This window comes from Gymnogyps californianus, chromosome 6 (assembly GCF_018139145.2).
Source record: "Gymnogyps californianus isolate 813 chromosome 6, ASM1813914v2, whole genome shotgun sequence".
Taxonomy (NCBI): Eukaryota; Metazoa; Chordata; class Aves; order Accipitriformes; family Cathartidae; genus Gymnogyps; species Gymnogyps californianus.
The window spans coordinates 35,989,538-36,009,840 of record NC_059476.1 but is presented as its reverse complement, the minus strand read 5'-3'; the positions used below and the strand labels follow the sequence as shown (position 1 = coordinate 36,009,840).

Below are 20,303 nucleotides of genomic sequence, written 5' to 3'. Positions count from 1 at the left end.
GGCAGAATTAGATATGGCTGAACAACATTAAATGCTAAAAGTAGCAACTGAATGGTAAACTGGCAATGCTGCTAGATGAGAAAATGTTTGGGAAGGAAAAGTAATTTAAATGAAGGAAAAAAACTTTCTAATTTTATAAAATGCAAACGCTATACTCTCTCATTTCATTATTTTCCTCTCTCACTTATTTTTAGAATAATTTTTATTTTGCTTCCTCTTATTTTATTTTACAACTGTGTATTTAAGGGTAGCAAGGTGGGACAACAGAATAACAGTATTTAGATTTTATACTGGAATAGTCCTGAGGTGTGTCTGAATTCTTCAGAACTCACTAAATAAAGGTAATTTTTTAAAAATAGAAATTATAGGACGTTCATACATTTGTAGTAAACACTGCAATAGGCTGAGAGGAACCTTACACAATTCAGGAAGGACATATGCAAAGTCCTGCAGCTGGGAAGGAAGAATGTCCAGCAAGGATACAAGCCAGGGGCTGCCTGGCTGGGGAGAGCTCTGCCTGAAAAGGACCTGAGCATCCTGACAGACAGAAAGCTGGGCATGAGCCAGCAGTATGCCCTGGCAGCAAAGGCAGCCAAAAGTTGCCTGGATAGTATGAATCACAGCAGAGCCAGGAGACTGTAATTATCCCCCTTTATTTGGCACCCGGTAGACCATATCTAGATACCGTGTCCAGTTGTGGGCTCCACAGTAAATAAAAGACTAGATCAGCTGGGTGAGTTCAGTGGATGCCCACCAAGATGGTCAGGGGCTGGAGCACTTGCCCTGTGAGAAAAGGCTGAGGGAAGTGGGCTTGTTCCGCCTGGAGAAAAGGTGGCTGCAGAGGCACCTAACAGCAGCCCCTCCAAAACCTATGAGGAGGACTTCGAGAAGATGCAGCTGGGCTCTGCACAAGGTATTCTAGCCTACACACAATGCGTTCTATCCCACAAGCAATATTTCTGAGATTTCAGTTTGGATAGAAGAAGAAAAAGAAAAGACATCCTTTGTAGACAATGTCTGGAATTTTCCACCATTGAAGGCATAATGCAGGACACATGCCTGAAATATGAGTATGAATATTCTGTCAGCAGATCAATTGGGGATGCCAGTAAGCATCTCCTCTAGCATCTAGTATGTGTGTTGAACGCTACTTCCCAGCAAATCCAGAAGTTTTAATTTGTGCTCAGTGGTCAAATTACCTGATGAGTTTGAGGAAGGCCTGGAAATGACACTGAGAGGTGAATATTCCTCTAAGTTACAGACACTAAAACAAAAGTACAGTATAATTTTAGCGTATTTATGCAGAGGTCCAATGATCTTACTTCACCTAACATTATACTGAGTTTATCACTAAGGCAGAAACAATGCTTTGTTATAAAGCAATTGTCCACATGAAGAAGGTCCTATGCAACCTGATATCCAAGATGTCTGTCAATAGGAAGCAAAATCTTTATAAATGGGCTACAGAAAAAATGAAAAGCAGGGCTTTGAACTGATTGACACTGGTTCTTACCTGCTGAGAACTAACGCACTGATCTGATGCAGATATAGAGGTATATGTCCTACAGCCTGAGAAATGAAAATTACTTCCTTCTTCAACAGAATTACTGCCCACAGAGGCACCATTCCAAATGAAAAGTTTTTGATCAAAAAATTCAAAACATTTTATAGCCTTCATTCTTTTAACTAGGGAGAAGTTTCTGAAAAACTCATTTGCATCAAAGTGTATAGGGGATCAATTTTATAGCACCTGGATAAAATGATGATAGGATTTCAAGATCCTGTGATGGTGTCTTAGAAAGGGGATAGGGAAGGAGGAATAGATTGAAGTATTCTCAAGAATTAGAACGTATAGCCATAGACTAGGATATTAAAAACCTGTCTTGCAGAATTTATAGACTGCCATTAGGATTTACATCTGTCAGTCTATCCTTGAAAAGACATTTGACTGGAATTATGGGTGGTGGATCTGTGTGTAGGATTAATAGCTTTCAGCTCTCTGGCAGAGCTGTCTCACTACTGAGGTATTTGATGCTGAGGACTGATGACAGCAGACCATTATTTGGTCTCCTTGAAAATTTCTGGAGCATATGCTAAGAAGGGGCTAGGGCAGAGAAACACAATAGTTTGCAAGAAAGCAAGGCTGTAGGGAGGATTCTTCCCCGGGAGTGTCTTGGAATATTCCTAATGGTCTCAACACAGGTACAGGACGCTATGCAGAGTGCAGTGCTTCTAGTGCTTGGGAACAACATGGATTCTTCCCCTCAAGGGGGGCCATGCTCCACCTGAAATTTGAAGGTAAAAGTATCCTTTCAAAGCAGGAGCTGTGGATCTTGCTGTGATTTCAGAGCCATACCTACTTTGAAGAGTAACCATGAAGTCTGTATGTTGAGTTGTCTGACGCTGGGAGCCTTTCTTATTCCTGCTGGAATGAGGCTTTAAGGGGTCCCTAGTAGTTAAAAAAAACTGGTGGCCAACACGAACATTAGTGATGAAGTGGCAGGAGACGGTAGAGAGTTTAGTCAGTAGAAGAGCACAGGAGGTCTATGCTGCTTGCCTTCTTTCTGTGACAAAAGTTGACACTAATAAAGAAGTTAGGATAGATGAAGAAAAAACCCGTATACCCTCAAGAGGCAATAACTCCTATAAAAACTTTAACAGACGGAGCCTCAAGATGCCATGTTTTATCAGAACATGCAAGCAGGCACAGGCTGGTAATACGTAATGTTCATTAAAAAATGAAACTATTTCAGAGGACATCTTCTGAGGTTGCTAGTCTTTCTGACAATTACAGGAAGAATTTTCTGACAACACCCTCCTGCAGCCAAGACAGCACATGGTGTGTCAGTACTAAAACAATACAGTCTGAAGGAATGCCCTTTTAACAAAGAGGAGTCAGGGATTTATGAGGAGAAAGAAGATGTAAGAAAAGATGAGAACGGCTTGAAACCACAAGTAATCCCAGACAGATTTGTCTTCTGCACTGATTTGGGAGCTGCACATAGAGAATGTATTGTACTGCTATTTTCAACAAGCAGATCCAAAGAGAAACTCATGGATTTGGTGAGTAAAATTTCCTGCTGCATGTTTCCTCTGAATAGATAACTCAGACTAGCTCCTGTCCCTTCTTTCCTAGTGTGCTGGTTTTGGCTGGGATAGAGTTAATTTTCTTCATAGCAGCTTGTATGGTGCTATGTTTTGGATCTGCACTGAAAACAGTGTTGGTAAGACAACCACGTTTTAGTTATTGCTGAGCAGTGCTTACACAGAGTCAAGGCCTTTGCTGCTTCTCACACCACCCCACCAGTGAGTAGGCTGGGGGTGCACAAGAAGCTGGGAGGGGACACAGCCGGGACAGCTGACCCCAACTGACCAAGGGGATATTCCATACCATATGACATCATGCTCAGCATATAAAGCTGAGAGAAGGAGGAGGAAGTGGGGGATGTTCAGAGTGATGGTGTTTGTCTTCCCAAGTAACGGTTACACATGATGGAGCCCTGTTTTCCTGGAGATGGCTGAACACCTGCCTGCTGATGGGAAGGGGTGAGTGAACTCCTTGTTTTGCTTTGCTTGTGCATGCAACTTTTGCTTTATCTATTAAAACTGTCTTTATCTCAGCCCACGCGTTTTCTCACTTTTGCCCTTCCAATTCTCTCCCCCATCCCACTGGGGGCAAGTGAGTGAGCGGCTGTGTGGCATTTAGCTGCTGACTGGGGTTAGCCCATGACACTTGGAAAGCTTCAATCTTCAAGCTGTAAGCCTCCTGACAAAGGAGCTTCATACTGGCTTTTGGCCACAATGCAGTTGTGCATCTTACACTACTGAATGGAAACCTGCAGTCTTGTGTTGCTATTAGTAGTTAAATATTTAGCTCTTAAAAGCTGCAACTGACTTGGCAGCTCAAAAACGCACTCTTTGTCACTACTGGTATCACATACAGAGTTACACAGGGTGGTATGGTAGAGGTCTCACTAGTGCTGCCATTTTTTTCTCCTCATATTCCAGATGTTACTGTCAGCTCCATATTGATCTGAAAGCAGCTCCAGGGGCCATGACGGAATCTGCCACAGTTAATCATGAAGAGGAAGAGAAGACATGGCTGATTTCAAGGAAATCTATTATGTTGGAAATGAGCAGAAAGAAAGGGAAAAAATATCCAAGTAGTTTCGAAGAGCTGAGGAGACAGGTTACAAGGAAGACAGATGTTTTAATTTTCAGATATGCAACTGATAATGCCTATTTCTCCTTTTCATTGACCCTGTTGCCTGTTGTCCCGATTTACAGGAAACTGACCTAGTTTTCAGGAATAATCAGTGATGTCATTCTGACTTTGGACATCCCATATCTATTACCGTTAGCTTCTCAGAACGACAACTCCGTAACACCTAACTTCTGCAAACAGACTTCCAGCAGACAGACTTAAGATTCTGATACACAACTAGGTTACAATCCACAGCTGCAAAGGCAAACAAGGTCTTCCTTAGAAATACGAAGATTCACAAGTGTCTTGCTATAAGCATAAAATACAGAGCAAAGGCAAATTCAAATAAAAGCAGCCTGATGAAAGGCACTAGAAGTAAACAAATTTCCTTCCTCCCCAAGACACCATGGATGCATGTGTCCAGGTGTAACCTGAACATCACAAAAATGAAATCAGTATTAACAAAAAGTGTAAATGTTACCAATTATAGAAAGCATAGAAAGGCCATGCATCCATAAGCCCCAAATCCTGAGCTAGATAGTTATCTTTAGGTTCAACATACTAGCTTTACTTCTTTCTCCTTTTTTATTTAAGTTATTTAAAGAGACGTTCTATAGATACAGGCTTAGCGTCACTGCTGAAGTATTTGAAGGGGAAATTCAAATTGTAACTGCTCAGCAGTGGTAATTTGTGACCAAAGAAATGATCTGGCATGAGAACAAAAAGGCCCAACTGCAGATGGGGTTGAACTGGCTGGAAGCTGGAATGCCAGGAAGGACTCTCAGTAAGGGAGTGATGTTTCCCTTGCTGGTGAGATAAGAAATAGCCACAGCATTGTCTTGTAGAAATCCTGGTATGTCAGTGCTCAGGGGCCACGTTTGGGCAGCAGAGCTGGGACTCAGGGATTGACCCAACATCGGGCTGAGGCATCCCATGCCAATGCTCACAGGATTGGTGCCACTGCAAGTGTATATAAGGAATCAGTTTGTGATGCATCTTTGCAGACTCCTTGTAGAACCACTGTAGGACTCTGTCCAATGCTCTTTTTTTTTTTAAATATATTTAAGCACAAACATGTGTTTAATTCACCTCAAGGAGTACAATAAAAATTCCCCAACATATTACTGAAATTAGGTTCCTGCTGTGAGAGATTATTTTCAGACTGTAAATCTATTTGAAGTTAGTTTGCTCTAACAAAATATCTTAAGTTACATAAAATATTTTTAAAAACTCAACTTACTCTCCCCCTTCTCCACCCCAACAAACTCACTCTCACCCATAGCTGAATTGCTGCATACATAAACTGACAGCAAAATGGGAGCCAGATCTCTGTGATACAGAACATTTATCGTCCATTAAGCCTCTGGAGTAAATTCTGATGGGCAGTTTTCAGGTATTATTATCTTCTTTTAAATTATACTGTAATATCACGTGCCCTGTTTCCTGGATGTGTAACAAATGCTGTTTCTGTGTGATTTGTTTACACCGTTGGAAGCTTGCCATCAATAAGCCATTCCCCCAGGAAGAGTTAGAGTTGAAACATGAGTGCTGTGTAGGGAGTATACTGGGTAAACTACTGCATTGACTGTGCAAACCTGCAGTAAAATGAAATTAATATTAAATAAACATTGGTCTTTATCTATATTATCATCCTAAAAATGTCACCTTTTGGTCTTTTCCATTCTATTAAAATAGGGCTATCACTTCTATTCATATTACCTTAAAGGAATTTGCAGAGCTAAAAGCTGGATGAATGAGTTCTCTCTGCTATACTAGAACATCTAGGCATGTTTCTCAAGGTCTGTTAGGTGTAGGAGCAGGCATTCACCTACCATCCTCTTCTCTTATCCCCAATGTTGTTTATATTGACTCTCCTAGGATATTGTAAACTCAGGATCCTTTTTCCCCCAGAATGTCAGTGATTTGTTTTCAAACAGTTCTTTCTTTTCCCTAAAGTTCTGGCTCTCCTGTGTTTTACTGTCATGAGAGTCTCACTGGTAAAAGCACTGTCAGAGAGCTCCATGGATTTTTTCTTCCTTTATTTTACGATGACTGCTAAATTATAAGATTCTGATCTTGAGGGGAATAAACAAAAATAATTCCCTTTGTCTTCCCTTCTCCTCGCACACGACTTCTAGAGAGTATCAGTTCCCCTTGTGTGATCATGAATTTCAATGCTCCTGAAAGAGAGAGATTCAGACTGAAAAAAACCCAAAAAGTTGGGTTTTTTTAACAGCTTGTTGGCAACAGCTTTATTTAAACTCACCCTGCCATCACCTATTACCACTTCCAATATCCCAGGTCAAACAGAAAAGATTCATTCAATCTGAGGCTGGGAGGAACTACTGTGACAGTCTGCTCTGACCTCCTGCATAACACAGGTCACAGAACCTTGCATAACAAGTTCTGCATCACACCTGTAAAGCTTCTACATAAGCCATAGCATATCTTTAATAAAGGGATACAATCTTGACTCAAACATTGCAAATGTAGGAGGATTTGCCTCTTTTCTGGCTGGTTATTCTAACAGCTTAACTATGCTTGGTACTGAAAGACAAGAGTAGGCAATGACTGTGTATCTGAGGGTTCTGTAACTGCCTTTTCCCATGGTCAAATGGGTCAAGTTTCCAAAGTGTGTGAACATTACTTACTTAATTTTATATGCATAAATGATAACTCATATACAGAAAAAAGTGTGGCAGTGTAGGTCACCTACAAATGGGAAGTGTTCACTAGCAGCCCCATGCAGTTGTCATTAAGAATGATAATGCAGGCAGTGAAAGAGTATACAAACTCATTTTCTACAAGCCAAACTCTAATTAATCCTGTATTGTGTCTATTGACATTATTTTATCAATGTCAATGCAGATTTTATGTCTGCTGATGGTCATTTAGCAAACACAGAATGATCTGAAAAGGTGAGAGGCCACCAACATACAAACTGCTTGAATTAAAAAAATAAAATAAAAAGAAAGTTATTTCTGATAATACATAAAATTTGAAAGTCTCAAAAGCCAAGAATATTTGATTAATTAGAAGTCGAAGAGAAGTTTCCTTCCTGGAAAATTACTGTGGGAGAGAAAAAAAGGAATGTATATGGAATAATACTGAATATAGGGAATTTCATGTTAATATAACCACAAAAATTAATTTAACAGAATCCGTCTGTCTGTTCATCAATTATATAAAGGCCATATATACTATACAGCCAGCAGGGCATTTCCACAATTCAAGATTTGTTTACTTTTAGGAAGTGCGGGGAGATACAAAGAAATAATGCACACAGCAAGTCAGCTTCATCTGTTTCCTTAGACTATACTGACAAGTTAATGAGTAACATCACTGTATGTGGCTGCTGTAACATATGTGCTGTTAGTATGTATATTTGGTCTACTCTGGCAGTAGCTTTGCTAAACCAAAATTGGGTTGGCCAGCTTAGGAGATTTTATGAGCGAGAACTTCTTTTCTAAGGATTCATAGTACACAAATGGCATATTATTTGTCATAACAAACCTTGAAAGGGGCAGACATTGTTTAAAGCCTTTGGCAGATATTTGAATAATTCACTTTAATAGTTAGTCTTTCTGCTTCGTATGCTTTCTATATTGTTCAACACTCATAGTGTTCTTCAACACATTTGCCTATGCACAGTGAAAAGAAGTTAATCAGTCAAACCAACTCTGGGAGATAAGTTCTTCACCTGATCAAGTCTGTTATTTAATGATGTAGAAGATGAGGGGACCCTTATTCAGGAAGTCAATAAATTATGGATTCTTCTTACATAGACAACTACTCATGAGTTAGACAGACTTACCCTTACTATAAATTAAACAGCAAGGGTCCTACATTTTACATTAATTAAAGCAAGGTTTCTACTCCTTTTCCTCTTAAATATATAGTCAAGTTAGTAAACACTGGCATCCTCATAATGCATTTACAAAAGTGAAAATTCTACAGGAAATCTTGATTACATTTTAATTACATTTAATAGATGTTTAATACAATAAATCTAAAAAGAGAACGAAAATAGCATCCTGCTATATTTGCCAAATTCATTGCCTAAAAGGGATATGTTACTACTTTTAAAAATACACTTTTTTTCCCCTCTACACAGTGAGCTTTTTTTGCTTGGCTACTTCTTTTTAAACAGCTATAATTGAATAGCAAACATCTTTAGTTAAATTATTTTCTAAAGAATGTTTATAGCATTTTCCTCCTCTGGAGATTCTGAATTATGTTTTCTTTGTAGAAATAAAAGATACACAAAAACAAGTAAACCCTGCAAACCTTTCTTTACCTGCATCCTCACCTTTGGAACAAATCACTTGAGTAAAGATGAATGATATGAATCAGACTGCATTTGGGATAAATTCACTTCAGTTACACATGCTTGGAAGACCCCAGAAAGTATTAATATATTGATCACAATTGGCCTAGAAACTCTCTTGGCATCCATGGCACTAGCAAAATCTTTAGAAAACATAGTTCACTGCTCAATAAGACTTTACAACCCAAGACAAAAAGAGAGAGAGAAAGAGAGGAGAAAGCGACTATTTGCATTAATAGCAATGAAAGGAAATTAAAATTCTTGAGGCATTTCCTCCCCCTAAGAAACATCTTCACAAACATGAAGACATTCAGAAGGCACTTGTGCCTTGCAAACGTCAAAGCTCGTTTTCTGGGATAGCTGGAAATTCCTGATTTATTTATTTATTTTTAACTACTGAAATTATCCAGAGTAGCACAACCTGCCTTTCTCCAAAATAACAAAACCCAAGCATGGGAAATGTTTCCTCTCTCACCAACAGCATTTTGGATACAAGAAACAGTAACAAATCAGCACTTTTTGTCTGATCACAGATAGTTAAATACCAACTAAGAACAATATGTTGAAAGATGCACTGAGTCCAAGTGCTGCCATTTTTATGACGTATTATTCATATGGCCAGGTCTTCAAGAATTCTCTCCCACTTAGGCATCTATAGCGAAGGAAACATTTTTCAAAACAGATTTTCCCCCACCAGAACAAGAAGCAGTAGCTCATCTTTGCATCTTCTGAACAGAAAGCCCTTTCCCAGGAAAAAGTATCTGTAGAAAAAACACTTAATTCTGTCTGGCCCTGTATAACAATCATCATTTTAATAAGAATGAATACAAGCCGGACAGAAAAGATGCCATTCTTCATCAGATGATATGCATGACAGTAGGTGCACACAGATAACAGTTAACAAAACCCAATTTTGCACCAATAGTGGCTCTAAGCTGGATATTTTAACTTTGTAGCTCATCTAAGTAGGTAGTTAGGGACTTTTTCGTTGTTCTTTAAAACCTTCCTAGTCTCATTTCTTAATATTAGAAAAAACCCTCAAATCCTTTACATTGACACATATAACTTCAGAGATGTGCCTGATCCACGGGACGTTATACCTTAATCAATGTACAAATATCATCTCAGTTAACTTCCATGAAATAGACTTCCATCACTTCTAGGTTGTTTTTTCATACTTTATTCTATCTTTTTTCCTTGGTTCACATTTTTTTATGTTGCCTTTAATATACCAACTTAAGCTATTGCTTAACAGTGCTACTGCTTAGCAGAGGTTTACTGCTAAGTATCTTAAGCAAGTTCCTCTCATTAAGCAGGTGTGAAGGTAGAATTGAACTTGTTGGGATTAACTGCTGGATAAATACTTAGCCAACATATATAAATCTGTAAGAAATGGATCTTCAGTACCTTACGTGAATTACATCAATAAACCACAAGCATGTTCTGTTAACTCAGAAGTCATACACAACCCTGAGTTATCTACATTTCATTGATTCACGTCCATAGATCATGCTAACGGCAAAAAACTTATAAAAGCATAAAAATGCAGTACAGAATGAAAAACCTAAACTTCTAAAAAAACCAACTTGTGCAGTCACTTTACTGTATAATATAAACAAACATACAATGCTTGAGGTGGGAATAAAAGGTGAGGGAACATTATTGAGTTGTTATAGGCAAACAGCTTGAGCTGTGCAACTTAGAGTCCCAACAGGCAGCATTCCCCTGCTTGCAAGAACTCAGTAAGGTCTGGAAGGCATTCCTTTAAAGGACAGAAATCCTCAGATTCTTCTCAAGCCATGTACCACTCTGGTTTTGTGAAATTTCACTGAGGATTTCTAACAGTCAGCTTTCTTTAACACGAGAAAGATATCTAGGACAGCTTGAGAAAATCCATCCACCTCCTGGTTTCTAATGCCCTTTCCACAACCAGTCCTTACAACTCTTACTCTACAGATAACAAAACAAACAAGACCTTTGCAGGTTTCATATGCAGACAGGCTGATAACATACTCTTAACCTAGTAAAACCAATTAAAAACATAAACAAAAAGGGAAAATGTCTTCCAAGTACTAGACTCCAACCCCCTTACAACCTTCTATCTGGACTCACCTCCAGCAACCTAGATGACCCCTTCATTGTCTATTTGCACCCTTTCCTATGAGTAGCAGCCTCTATTCTCCCAGATGGCTTTCTCAACTTTTTATGACACTGGGTAGAGTAGAATGGCTATAAAGAAGTAGTAAACTATCTTACCACCAACTGTTCCATGAGAATTGTTACGCTTGAGTCTCAGAAAGTCAAGGAGAAGGACAAAAACCTGGTTTAAATATCCCAGCAGGTACCAACTGAGCTGGCAACACTGATTTAGGCACCTCTGTTTCTGACAGTGATCAGGCACCAAACCATCCAGGGAGCTTGTAGGAAAAAAAGTTAGAAGCTTCCTACATTATGCATCCCCAAAATATGGTGTTTGGGGGTCTCAGTGATAGGCTTATGTACTTAATGACTTTTGCAGGACTGACTCTTCACTTATTTCAAGCTAAACTAATGACAAAACATCACATAAGTAAGTTAGTCCAGGCTTAGTTTTAAGATATTTGCACAAGGAAATCTTCTAGGGAATAGCATCAACAACAATTGTGAGACTTCTGTCTCATGCTGAACATCAGTCTCACAAGGCACCCCTTGAAGTCAGTAAAAAACCCTCTATCTTTGAAGGATCAGGACTTTTGGTTACTTGTAGCTGCCTGAGTTTTCTACTTGATTTTTCTTTTCCTTCCTCTAGCTGTGAACAACACAGAAGAAAGAAAAATATTAAGACATTTTCTGCCACATGGGTTCAGTTCTCAGACCTGTGACTTACGCAGGAGACGATGAATAGGAATCTAAACGCAAATGTAGAATGAAGTAAACATCCAAAATGCATACGTTACGAGAAGAGGGGATCTCTTCCCTTGATTGATACTGCCATTTAATGTAGCTTTAAATTAACTGCCTGTTATTTATGTAATTCATAGCTACAAGCCGACCCCTTTTATTATCTTTCTCCAAGGACTTAAAATATTGAAAAAAAAGCTATTCCACAGCTTGTAAAGTTACAGAGAAAAGATGTATCTATTATCAGAGGGAAGCAGACAGGGTGATTTTCATAACACTCAGCTATTTCAGTACAGTAACAGTTAATTTCACTTAAAACATTTTTCTTTCTCATCTTCTTGCTTCCACTGTACTCCTATCCTTACAGCACTAGAAATTAGAACGGTGAATGGAATGCAAAGCTCTTTCTGCCCTAGCAACGCTCTCTGGCTGACCTCAAAAGATTAACTATGAGACGCCGTAAACATCAGGTCACACCTAAGAGAAGATGCCATCATATTTACTAATGAGAAACCTGAGCTATTTGCTAATATGGTAAAGAAAACAATTTTATATTCTTAAATAAACAGAAAAGTTCAACTCAACAGGTCTGGTATGTGCTTCAGCATTATACTTCACTACAGTCCACAACTGCAAACACCTGATAAACTGAAACAAGTTCAGCAGAGGGCCATCAAGATGGTCGGGCTGGAGCACCTGCCCTGTGAAGAGACACTGAGGGAACTGGGTTTGTTCTGCCTGGAGAAGAGGTGGCTTCGGCCTAAGAGCACCTAAGAGCAGCCCCTCCAATTCAGAGGCATCGTGTAAAACACATGGTAGAAAAAAAGGTAGGAAAGGGGGTGAAAAGGTGTGTGGCTGAAGCTGAACCTGGGGAAGAGGGAGGAAGGGTATTTCTCTAAGGGTTAAATAATTTGTATTTTTTTTCTCAATATATGAATCAGTAATTAAGTTTGTGTTAATTGCCAATATATTAAGTAAAATTCCCTGAGTTAAGGCAGCTTTCCCGATGACAAATATGCTATGATTTGATGAACTATATGCTTACCCTTATATTAAATTCAGATTTATTTTAGAAGCCTACTGCTGCATAAAAATACTTTCTCTCAATGCCAAGGTGCATGCATATTTCACTAGAGTAAAATTAGCCCATGCCAACACTGTACAGGACTATACAAACTGATAACAACTTTGCAAATGATAAAAACTGTATGCTTGATTGCATATGCATTAACTAGACAGTACTAATATTGTCATCAGTATTATTATTTCCTCTGAAGTACCAAAGGCAGATATTTTCTTGAAGTGTATGATTAATACGCTTGGAAGCTACATCCACTAATAAAGGATTATTAATAGAAAAAAAATCACATACTACTAAAAACTTCACAATAAAGTTAACTCTAAGGTGGACACAGGAAACTTAAAATACACTCAAGTTGCATAGTGAAAAACTGCTTTTCAGTGAAGAAAGAAAACAAATGACATATGGTGCAAAATGCTTGTAGTTAAGGTTATTTTAATCATGTGTTATTGAAAGTTTGTTTACCAAAATGACAAACCATTTCCTCCCTAGCCAAAAAAAAAAGGTACTAGCCATATCAGAAATCACAGCTGTGAGGTCTGAAAGTACTAACAAATTCCCTTGTGTCAGTAAAATGACAAGAACTGATTGTTATGAACTATTAGTAAGCCCATACTTATAAGTATTTAAACAATGCTCTACTCAGAGCTGTCAGACATAAGGTGACAGAGAGAAGAAAGGATTTCAATGATTAAGCCCTACATACTGCTTGCTTCGGATATCAACCAAGACACGCATCTCATGTCTGGTCTACTCTGACAGCTCCTGAAAATTCTAGATACTGCAGTTCTTAATAATGAAATTTGGTTTCCAGGTGGGCTCCAACCTGCCTGACATGATATTGCTGATCATTTCTGCCCTCAGTTCTGTCAGGATCCAAAAACTTGGCAGTCCTGTGACTACTATTACATTATCTGTCAGACATGACCAGAACAGGCCTCAACTCAAACACAGCCCCTGAAGTAGTAGCACTACCATCTTCCACTAACTTAAGCTTATACGGTGTGGAATAAACATAGGTTCTATTCCATCCGTTATCTGAGAACGTTCGTGTTATAGACAATTGTCAGGTGGATGGCAAACTCTCCAATGAAACTTGTTCATTTTGCATGGACTTAATCAAGATTTAGAAAAGTCAGAAAGAGAACAAAGGAATAAACATGACTAATCTCAGAGTTCAGCATGGCGAAGCGATGGAGACCTGGCTTCCTAACCATGCCCTCAAGAAATCTTTTAAGTAATTTATCCCATGTATCCCATATTACTAAAACCCTGTCAGTCTTCAGAATTCCCTTGGAGAGGGAAGAGCTGGATTTCAGTCTTTGCTGTCAGTGCTCCTTGTCCCAACTGCTCAGCATTTCAAGAACCAATTAACAAAACACTCAGACATCCCTCCACTTAGTGTGATGGGGCAAGAGCTGGGCAGGAACTTCCCATTTGTCTACCACAGCTATGTCAAGACAGCTCCAATGGAAATGCACGGATATGTCCACAAATGTGGGGTTTTGAGCTTTTTTGCCCAAAATAACTCCTGTATCATACAGAATAACTCAGGTTGGAAGTGACCTCAGGAGGACTCCAGTCCAACATCCTACTCAGAGCAGGGTCAGCTATGGGGTCCGACCAGGCCAATGCTTTGTCCACGGGGAGTGATTCCATAGCCTTCCTGGGAACCTGTCCTAAAGGCTGGTTGACAAAACTAGCATATTTAGCTGTACTTGCATGAGGGTAGTTATCAGGACAGCTATGACAGAACTTTTTTTTTTTCACAACACCAAATGGCCATACCTGTTCAGGATACATTTATAAAGCAGATCTCCCACTTGAGCCACTTCTGAAAAATGTGACATCTTTTAAGTTACGTGTGCCTCACAGACTACCATTTGGCTTCCGCACATGGTTCTTTGTTAATGTACTGGCTTCCTTAAAGCTAGAGAGCACCTTTAAGCTCCACATAGTGCAGAAAGCACAGCAATCTGCCCTGGAATATAGAGGGTCTGTTCCACCAGGATGACAGCGTCACATCAGCTAATCATGAAAACCATCCGATGTCTCCAGTTTGCTTGCAAGCATAGTTTTAAAGGCGACAAAGGAAAAAAACAAGTTAGAAAACTGCCACCACTGGATACTCTTCAAAATATGGCATAAAGCTTCAACATTTACATCTGAAACTTAAACAGGACTGAAAACAAACAGTAAATAAATCCTACTGTGTATCACATTTAGATACATTCCTTAGCATGTCATCTAGATTTCAGAGTTCTTTTCTACAGTTCAATTAAAAGATTCAAAAGAAATAAAAATTTACTTTGCCTTTTCATTATACCTTTGTAGGAAACGGATCTCTTAGAGCTTCTGAATTAAAAAAAAAAAAGAAATATTTTCTAGAGAACTATCAGACATATTTCTTTAACAGATACTCTTTAATCAATGTCTGTTTAAAAACAGTACTATAAAATCATTATTAACACAAGTACTGGTGATCTACATTCCATTAGTCCATAAAACTTGATAAACTATCAATAGTTAACTGTCATCAGCATTTTTTTGACTGCTTTATGATACAGATAGATTGAGTAGGCTGAGCTTTAATTCCAGTTTTGTAATAACGCCCCTGGTAAACGTGATCTGGCTTTCAAATCACTGCAGCAATGCAGCTGAAAAATTAAAACATATTTTACTGTGAAAGAGCATAAACAAATCATTTTCACTTCACACTACTAGCATTCATTTTATTTTTTATGCAGGTACTCTTTCTGTACCTTTAAATATTTCACTGATGATTTGCCTGCTAGAAATCAGGAATCAGTAGTAAGTTAGGTCAGAAATTACTGTCTGTCTGAACTTTCATAATTGACAGTCTAAGGACTGCATGCATGCTGATGACAAACCCATCTTTGTATATTCTTTATGATGGGAGCTCTAAGCATCTTTCGTTTCTATGGTTCTGAAAATTAACACCATTAAATATTCCCCTGAGAAAGTGTCATACATTTGCCAGTGCACAAACACTCTACTCTTTCTATTTTGGGGGAGGGGAAAGGGTTAGAATAATTCAGGAGAAAATAAACCTATGTGAGTAATGGCAGGTTGACTTACATTAGAAATTACTGTCTTGTCAGCTAATGTAAGCTTAACTCAAATAAAAACCCAAAGTAGTAGGTATAGGAAACAGATTTTCAGAATGAGCAGAATAGTAATGAAAAAATGTCTATGGGGTTTTATTAAAAATGCATTGAAGAGGATCACCATCTTAACATTGAACAGAAAACCTGATAGCTGATGAAGTAACAGCTATTATTTGTTATTATGATCAGTATAACAGTAGTACTCAAGGATTCCACCCTGCTGATCAAGCATACACAGTGGAGAGAGTCCCAGACCCCTAAATTTAAGCTATATACAAAAAAAAAAAACACAAAAGGGCAAAAGGAAGGAGTTATTACCCTTGTTTTAATGATGGAAAACTGAGGCATGGAACATCAGTGCAGTCCAAAGTTAATGCTTACAGGTCACATAACGTATCTCTAAAATTTTAACAGTAATCTAAGCCATTAGAAGTGAATACTTCAAGACATTCCAACTAATAACTCTACATGATCACGATAAACGTACTCATCATTTGCATTTTCAGATGGCTTAAATTTCACCTGTGTTCCTGTATCCAATGTTCCCTATTTGCTGCAACTAGATCTCTTATTAAAACATCCAAAAAATAACCAAAACAATAAACTAAAAAAATGCACATTCTTCTTCCTTGGATTTTAATTAAGACATTGCAGAGAATCTCCCTTCAAATATACCACTGGAACTGATAAGTGGGTGGTGACAGAAGGCTAATTTAAGTAAAAACAATAATGTGAGACAACTATGTAAATGTAGTGCCCATAAAATCCCTCTTCTCTATTTTATCATTTAATTAAGAACTCAATCTTACAAAAAAATCTTTTTTCTGTGCAGAAGTTTTGAGAAGATCAGAAGCATACACACTTTTTCTTTTCATCACTACTTTTCAGCACAGTATTATTAAATACTTCATAAATTCAGATTAGAAATTGAGCAGTTCATTGGAGGCACTTAAGGCCAATTATTAATAATAATCTAAAACACTCAAATATCACCGACACTAAAACTTAAAAAGTAATTAAAGTACACCATGAAGTTGCAGTGAAAGAAATAATGATATTACCAGTTTCTTCACTGTACTTTACATTTTAATCATACCATTCACATGCAAGATCATCTTCATATTCACACAGTCCCAATAATAGCATTTTTCACTCTGAAAGTTAAGTTCTGGCTTGCAGTGTATCCTTAGTTTTGGTTCCAGCACTCTGCCTCCTCACTAGCTGGCTGATAATAGTTAATAGGTAATAAGCTCAACTCTAACAGAAAAGAAGCTCTAGCTCTCCTCTCTTTATTGATTATTTTTCCTAGTTGATCTCAATCCATACAAACAAAACAATCAAACAAAACACAACCCCCATTAACAGCAACAACAAAAAACCTTAAAACAATGTGAACAGCTATCTGTAAGCAAATCCACATTCTTGTCAGAACACCTGTGCATGCCTCCTCAGTTCCCTGTAGGATAAGATAGCAATCAAATTATTTATATTTCTCTTTTCTTCCTACTAGGCCTTTCTTCATGAGTAAGATGGCAGTGCTCTCAAAGGTATGACTTTGCTGCAGTATCTTTGTATAGTCAAAATAAAAGCAGCCTGTGTGCCTGAAGGACTTCCTAAAGAGCCTATACCTGTGGAGAAGAGAAGAGAGTCCTGCAGACTCAGTGGGTGTGAAGTACCGAGTCTGTTCTTCAGATACAGGGTGTTACGATGGACTTGACGTAACTTTGTAAAGGAAGTTTGGGAGAGTGTGGAGAAACTCTTCAGAAGGTTTGGTTGGGGACCAGTCTTACGAGCTGAAAACTCTCCCATCTCTTTATCGAAGGTCATAGTGATCATCTTTACAAAGAATAAGAAGAGAATAATGTACCCAGAAGCACAAGGGTTGGTCCTACAGAACTTAAAGAGTGCAAGGTTCAAATATTGTGGGGAAGTAGTTAATGAGGAGGAGAGTATGTTTTGAAAGCATGGTGTTTGAAAATATGGAGATTCAACTCATTTCAAGATCATGGCAGAGAAGGCCACTAGGTGAACCTTTACTGAGTTGAACAGTCCTAATTCCTTCAGCTCCAGGAGCTAACAAAGATGACTGAGACTGAAGAAACTTTTTCTAACTTCTGCTGTTCAACAGAGCAGACCAGAAATATAAATCATCATTCCAGTCCTCCAGAAAGTCTTTTATTCCTAGGATTTTACATATTAATACCTGACCAAATGAAGTGAATAAAAGGCCTGCCTCCTGTATTGTTAGGAAGGGAAAAATACAGGAGATAACTCAGATCGCTATCAGTATTAATTTTAAATCATATAGCTCCACTGAAAACAATGGAATCATGGCACTCTAAAACCAGAGTTATGCAGCAGGTAGTTATTCAGGCTCAATAACATCATCGTCTGTTAGCACAATGATCAAAGAAGATAATTATCTTAACAAAACACTCAGCTGGGGAGGAATGATGCCGATTTACTTCAGCTGAAGGACAGTTTTCTGTGTTTGACTGGAGGCAAAGTCCTATTCCACACCAGATACAACAGTGAACGTTTTAGTTTCTATTATACAAGCACCTTCTTTCTAGTTTACATTACACATTGCTTGTAAAACTCACCATATCCCAAGGTATTTTCCAACCTTGGGACCTGCAGTCTGCTAAAAAAAGTTTTACTTTTCCCTTAAAAAAAAAAAAAAAAAAGAAAATCAAACAAGACTTGTGGTGTTTTTTTTTTTTTTTTAAAGAGATTTAACAATGAAAGAGCTCAGAGTACCAAACTATGAATGCAATATTCTACCACCTTGGCAGATTCAACGTCATGTTTTAATTGGTGCATCTCACTTCCAGCAGGTCTTAAGCTCTGTTGACTTGCATGGCCCGCTCCTTCTGTACTTAGCTCTGGACTCGCATGGTATGTAGGAATGCAGTGAGCATTTTTTAAAATGGTAGTTGCTTTTGTAGGCTGACTGTAAGTCAATACAAATAAAACAAAATATTTTTTATAGGAAACCTGGAAGACTATTTCCCTAACAGATCCCAGCATCATATCCGTGATGCCTTGTGGACTTCCTCCTTTACCAAAGTTCAACTGTTTAGGCCAATTCCCTTTTCCTCCAGCAATCTTACAGGTGCCTACTTCATTTTGTATCTGCCTTTCTTTATAAAGGCTGTGAAAAGGCAGTTTCCATCACAAAGTTTTATAAAAGTATTGACTAAAACTCCTTTGTCAGCACATACAATACCAGTTAGCTTCAGGAGGTTATTTCTCATAGCATGTTTATGGAAAGGAATTCTAAAAAATCTGTAACTTTTTATAGTGAGGATCACACAGTTCGCTTCTCAATCTCTCAGAAGGTACTAAAAATAAAACTATGTTTTATAAGACAGCAGTGTCACATCAATGCTACAGAATGAGTTTCACCATGATATTATTCCTAGGGGAAAAAAAAAAAAAAAAAAGAGATATTTCAACAAGCTTCTGGACTGAGTGTGTTTCTACTACATAATTGCAGCCTGTAGCTTCCATCTCCTTTTATTATAATTTTCCACGTCTAGCTGTATATACATGAACCTCTTCTGGCAAATCTTTCACCAACAACCACAGTACTGTCTGCAGGTGCAAAAACTTTTAATGTCCTGGAAATCTAGACAATAAATTCGAATAAGCTGTTATTGACATATGGGGGAAAAAATGGTGTGTATTCAACCAGTGTTTCTCCCTCCTACTCTCCCAGCAACCCTTCATTTTCAGGGTGCTGAAATGGAACATAGATTAGTTGCAAGTAATTTATTTTCCCTTTTCTTCATGGTATTATCTAACTGCAATGGCTACTGTTAATAACTAATTAAAACTTAAATTGTATACTCTAAGGACACAGTCACATTAAAATGGAATAGAAAATAACGCCTGGTTGCAAATCCTTTGTTTACAGTGCAGCTAATCATCCCGCAGAGCTAGGATAAGAAGGGTTTGCACATTCCCCTGGTATGAGAAAACAAGTCCAAGAGAAAAGGTGGCTGAGTCCTAGGAGTTCTTGCTGGCATGGAGGAAGTCTCAATCCAACAGTATTTTGGCCTGAGGGCAATAGAATCAACTTTGAAGAATACTACCTCAGCATGCGCAACACTGTAAAATTGCAGACAGATGCAAGACAACTTATATGTTACCTTGACCCTAAGATAAGAGGAGGTCTGATTGTGAGCCTGATGTAAATCTTCCTAGGTATTAGAAGACTTGGTACTTTTTGTTGCCATCTGAGCCAGAGATCAATTTCTGGATGACCCTGATCTTGAGAAGATGTCTTGAAGGATGGGTCTAAGATTTATCATTACAATCCTAGAGGTCAAATTCCTGAGCCTTTCTTTTCGTGTGCATTCTGTGGGCCTGGATGCTTAAATGACTGGCAGATGCTCCATGTAAAAATTATCTCTTTTCACATGGGAGGAAGAATTCCACATCTGCCGATTAAAAATATTTCATAAGAATATAAGAAAGTCATTGTACAGGATCAAGGGTCTATTTAGTCTAATTTGCTTTCCCATAGGACCAGATGCTACGGGTGCAAAAATAAGCTTAGTTCTGGCATTTGGTATCTCTGCAAACATAATCCATTCCCTTGTGTGTGAGTTGTAATTATCTTTCATTACATGATCATGACTGTTTTTCCCAAAGAACTCCCGCCTCAGTTATTGCTGA

General features: G+C 38.3%; 1 long non-coding RNA gene across 1 annotated transcript; it reads left to right on the top strand.

Moving 5' to 3' along the window:
* Nucleotides 1-2,397: 2,397 nt before the first annotated feature.
* Nucleotides 2,398-5,949, top strand: LOC127017528 (uncharacterized). Its single transcript, XR_007766610.1, has 3 exons — nt 2,398-3,063; nt 3,478-3,546; nt 4,009-5,949. It is a non-coding gene; the product is annotated as an uncharacterized LOC127017528 (long non-coding RNA).
* Nucleotides 5,950-20,303: the final 14,354 nt, after the last annotated feature.